This window comes from Corvus brachyrhynchos, unplaced genomic scaffold (genome assembly GCF_000691975.1).
Source record: "Corvus brachyrhynchos isolate BGI_N302 unplaced genomic scaffold, ASM69197v1 scaffold444, whole genome shotgun sequence".
NCBI classification, from domain to species: domain Eukaryota; kingdom Metazoa; phylum Chordata; class Aves; order Passeriformes; family Corvidae; genus Corvus; species Corvus brachyrhynchos.
In genome coordinates, this window is record NW_008237886.1 from 1,733,290 (window position 1) to 1,738,834 (window position 5,545).

Consider the following 5,545-nt stretch of genomic DNA (forward strand, 5'->3'; position numbering starts at 1 on the left):
CACACGCCTTCACGCCGCCCCCCTCCGTCAGGTGTTCCCGGGGCTCGCTCCACCACGCGCTGCGTGGGGCCGGGGGGACACTGCTGGGTTGCCCGGCTCCCGCCGCGCCTCGCTCTGCTGTCGACACTGCAGCTCACGCTGCGCCGCCCGTGCACAGGAACTGCCTCGCTGCTGCTTGCAGAGCTCTCGGTCCACGTGGCCTGGGTCACACAGACTCTGAGCCAGGCTTCCCTTCACCAGGACACAGCTGACATTGTTCAACAGTCTCAATAATTAAATAATATTCATGAAAATATTCTTCCATCGGCATATATTTTGACTCAGAAATTAACTGTGTCCAAACAGTCTTCCAAAAGTCTTTGGTAAGAATTGAATCCCAAGAAATGCAGAAAAAGTTCTTAAACAAGCATGAAAGGAAATGTTTCAGTTCCTTTTGAGCATGAATTAAGCTAAAATTTACAAATCGTTGTTCAAGAATCTTTTCAAGTTTAAGATAAATGTCCATATGCAGCTCTGAAAGCCAAGAGTCTTTCCACGGTTCCTCCATAGTTTAGAGATGGAACAGCAAAACAAAACCAAGAAGAGGAATCCAGAGTTTACTCACAAATTAGTTGCCGTCCTTAGGGATCGGGGATCGTTCTGCTCGCATTATCCACCATTTGTTACAGTACGGATACTGCAACACGTGTATCAGACAACGAGGCCCGTGGAGAAGAAATATATATGGACCAATTCTTGATAGATGTTTCGGAGAGATGTTTATTTCTCCAGCCGCATGGCCAGGGCTCTGCTGAGGAACTGCTGCAATCACGGGACCCGAGGGTCCTTGCCCGCGCAGGGGAATACAAAACAACCAACGGGGAACGAGGCTGACCAGGGGCCAGGGAAACCCCATGTCTCCCCCTCCAGGGCCCCTCTCCCAGGGCCACATGGCAGGGGGGAAGGGATCCCGACAGAATAGCAGGGCTAAGATTAACTCTGCACATGTAGAAACCACAATAGAGCATACCTTTTCCCTGTTCACATAGGAGAGAGCCCAACAGTGGACAAATGCTGCCTGCTCCTTATTTCATGTGCACCATTGGCTTCTGATGGAGATAGCACTCTGTATGGCCTGGTACCGTGCCTATCTAGGATGCCTCCAGACTGCAGACTATGGCCTGCAGGACAGCCAGCAGGGTGACTCATTCCCTCAGGTTAGTATTTAGTCGGAATCTCTGATCACAGTTTCATTTACCCCCAAAGCAGTAACGTTGTCATGAGCATGAAGCAGCCAGATGCTTCTGCTGGCTTAGATCTCAGGATGTGGAATGAAGAAGGCGGTGTCTCTAGCTCCCCTTCACATCCTTATGTTCATTCTCCTCACCTTCCTTTCTCCCTTTATCTCCTCACTCCTTTGTGCTGTGCCCCAGCTCAGAAGTTTCCAGCACTCCCTGCAGTCCTCCCTGGGCCCCAGCCACCTCCTGGTCCTTTGGCCATCTTACCCACATGACCTGCACACAAGCTGCTGTCCCCAGCTCTCCCTGCTAATGCAGCTGGCCCTCACCCAGCCCTGCGTCTCCTACAGGGAGGTCTCCCTATCCTACATGGGGTCACAGCTGTCAGGGGACGGAGACGCACGTGTGTCCCTGCTCTGTTTTGTCCTTTGGCTTATGCACAGTTTGTGGTATTTCTACACTGTGTGTGCCCCAAGAGCTCTCCAACCATTTCTCAGGGAGAGGGCTTTGCTCCTTCAAACACAGGCAGGATGGGCAGTGCTTGCACCACAGCAACTTGCTGACTGAGGCAATGCTGACTGAGTTTTGTTGCTGCCTCAACTTACTTATTTACTCTGAATGCCTTTTACAAAGGGAATCTTAAGCAAAAGAACTTCAGTGTTGCACTACTGTTGGCTCACAGTGGTTTTTAAGTAAGTTTATTTGTACATTTGAGTTACTTAAAAAAGGAAGAGGATGAAATTGTCATCTTGTGCTCACATCTTGCAGCAGATTTGGGGTGCTACCCAACACACCTACATGTTCAGATTGGACTACAGCACTACCACTTATAAGAGCTGGTGACAGATGTACAATAATGACAGGCTAGAGGGGCAGGCAGGAAGATGGATACCCTCACAGTTCAATAAACATACTCAGGAGGAAAAGAAAGACTCTGCAGTGTAAGCTTCACGTCCTTGTATTTAGGAAAATACATACTTTTAAAAGACACTAAAAACTACTTGCTTTAATGTGTGTTTTGTATGTGTAAGCCCATGGAACAGTTAAGAAAGTTGTGAACTTGGAATTTAGATTAGATATAGGATGTTTCTCCTCATCTCCATCCTTTTAGTTAAAGTTTAAAGTACTAGGAGTTCCTCAAACTGAGATGCAGTCTTGAGCTCACACACACAAATGTCTTTCTAGGGAAGCTATGTGCAGTGTTTCAGTTTCTGCAGTCTTTCTCAGTGTACAGTTCTTCTCAAGAAGCCAAGTACTGCTGAAGTAGAAGAAATGGCATTTAATAGTGAGGGAAAACACAAAATCCCTAAGCTGGACCCTTACACAGCTGTGAAGGGATAGGGAGCAGGGATGAAAGCACGCTCTGTGCTGGATACAGAAGGGTACGGTTTACACACAACCAGGGCTGCAAAGCAGCCATGCAGAAACCCCAAAGAAATCAATCGAGCTTTTAATAGAAGCTCCACAGGGAGCCACTCACCTATTTTTAGGGTAGGTACAATCCACAGCTAAGCACTGCAACTGCAGATAAGCACACAGCGTTTTCTGCTGCATCAGGGGTGCTGTCAACACCTGAGTACAGCCCCTGCCGTGCCATGGATGCACATGGCTCATGTGGGGCTCTCCAAAGGAATACTGGGAAATAACTACCCTCCAAGAAGCCATTAGCAAGATCTTAGGCTGTCTGTGGCTTGATCTGAGTCAGAGGGATAATGCTGAAGGGACAAGGTAGGTGTAACACAGCTGGAATCAAAGGTCTGTTGGCAAAGCCCTGAGCAGCTTACAGCTGTTACAGCAGGATCAAGGCTAAGTTCAGCCTCCACCTGCCAAGCTGCAAAAAAAGCTAAAGTATTGTCTAAATCTCATCATCCCTGGGATCCTGGGGTATCCAGCTCTTTATAGGGCATAAAGCATAGCCTAACCTGTGCTATGGCCCAGAACTGATCTGACAGCTTTTAAAGTCAGTCATGTGTCAGGAAGGAAAAAGAACTTCAGTCTTTTGAGGAACCAGAGAAGATTGCGTGAAAGAGGGTCTGGACTGTAAATTAAGCAACTTCGGTCCTGATATAGGTGGCTTGAAAGCTCTTGGCTGAAGGAGGGGGGCTCCTTGGGATGATTCCAGCTTAAGATGACTGCTGATCTGCATAAGTTCTTTGTCCCGAAAGTGCTGAAATCATGACAGCATAGACTGAGGTATTCTACAGAATAGGGGTCAGACCAACAACCTGAATACGAAAACTCCAAACACAAAATTCATTTTGTTATTTCTGCAATGTTGAACCATGTCCACAGCAGTCCAGCTGTACAATACAAGGTCACCACTTCAAAATCTTACAGTGCAAGTTAAGTGATCTGTAACTTCCTGGGATAATGTGTTCTGCCAGTGCTGTGACACTGTGGTGCTGGTGCAGGCAGAGGAACAAGCAGACTCCTGAGCTTGCACTGAAGCAGTGGATAGTGAACATAAAAGTGATTCTCTTAATGTGATATAACAGGGAACAATCAACTCAGCAATTACCATTCAAGGTGCTTAAAATCAAAAAGTTCCTTCCTCTCAGCAAGGGTGGTACCTCAGCATAGTAAGGGCAAGGGAAGAATTCAAACTGTGAATTAAATTTAAGAACAGGGTGTAAAGTTGGAAGGTTTCTTGCATCATCCAGCACAGAAGAGATGAACTTCTAGGAGCTCAGGCAACAAGCCGTCAGAGACTTTATTTTAAGGACTTTGCTTCAGAGATGAGGGCTGCAGAAGGGTATTGGACCCTGACCTTTCAGGTAAGGTGAACAACATTCTCACTTCCTTTCAGGTCATACCTCCCAGAACCACTTTCAGCTAGAAGCCCTACCTTGTTTACCACAGGGCTTTCCCGGCCCGGTGAATGGCTCCCCATACCTGCAGTCTGGCCTGGTAGTTGCATCAGCCTCCACGGCCCCAGGGGCCAGCAGCAGCTAGAGATGGCCTCCCTGGAACCCCAGTTCTAGGAACAACTTGACAGGCACCATGTGACAAATTCTATGCTACAAGGTATCATACTACACGTACAACCTTTTTTGGGACAGCAATGAGAATTTGTCAGAGCAAGGCAGAAGCTGCCTGTTCTCAACAGGCAACACCAGAAAGAAGAGGAAACCTCAAATCCTGCCTCCAGTAATATAGAGAATCAGTACTTGGCACAAGCTCTGGAAACCTTTATCCTCATGAGTGCTTTATTAATCATGAGCTCAATTCTGCCAGCTCTCAGATGCATATGCTCCTCTTCCCTGTAGTGCCATGAAGCTTCAATCCTGCCATATGGCATCCTGGCCTGGCATCAACAGGAGGAATGGAAGCAACCTGCCCCACCCTGGCTTTTACACCCCTCCTGTAACAGCAACAGCAGGGAATGAACTCACTTCACCCCAACCCCAGCTGAGGGCAGTAGGGGAAAGTGGATCTCCTGAATGCCAGGTATGTAATACAGCCTCAAACATATCGTCCAGAAAAGCTGTGGCTGCTCTACAGCTGGAAGTGTCTAAGCCCAGGCTGGATAGCACTTTAAGCAACCTGGTCTAGTGAGAGGTGTCCCTGCCCACTGAGCAAAGACTGGAACCAGAGGACCTTTAAGGTCTCATCCAACCCAAACCATTCAATGACAAAGCTTATTACCTCTCCCACCAGCAAGTCTGGAGCAATGGTGGCTGCTACCTTGCTGCCCTGCCCCAGCTTTCACAAGGAATGGCACCAGGTGAGCATCTTGAGCCATGGCCAGAGCCAACAGAGATGCCTTAAGGCTGGATCCGACCGCAGGAGTCCGGTTGGGTGTATCATTGCCCTGATTCGGGTCTGGCCACAGTCACAGGGCAGGGTGCAGGGCACACGCCAAGGTAGTGTCCGCACAAGCACCCGAGGACATCTGGGCACTTTCCAAGTCTCATGTGGGGAACAAAGAACGGGGTGTAATTATTTAACGGTATAGACAAGTAGGGACCTGATGGCTGCTGCTGCCTGCCGTAGAGTAACCTGGGCTGTTCCCACACACTATCTTGAGTGAAAAGACCCCACTGTGAGCCAAACTCATCCTACACAAAGTGCAACGCTAAAGAGGACAGCTCAGCTATCTGAGAACATGCTCCTGCCAGCGGCACGTGGACACTGACCCTCGGGCTCACCAGACAGGTCACCCCACCGATACCCGGGTTTACTCCAAGCACCCAGCCTACATGTGGGTGCAGAGGGTGCCCTATCCCTCAGATGGAGGACACCGAGCCAGAAACCCCTGAAGTTCCGGCGGGCTGTCCGGCAGCGCCGCGATACTGCCCGCTCCTCACAGCTGGTGGGCGAACGCCACG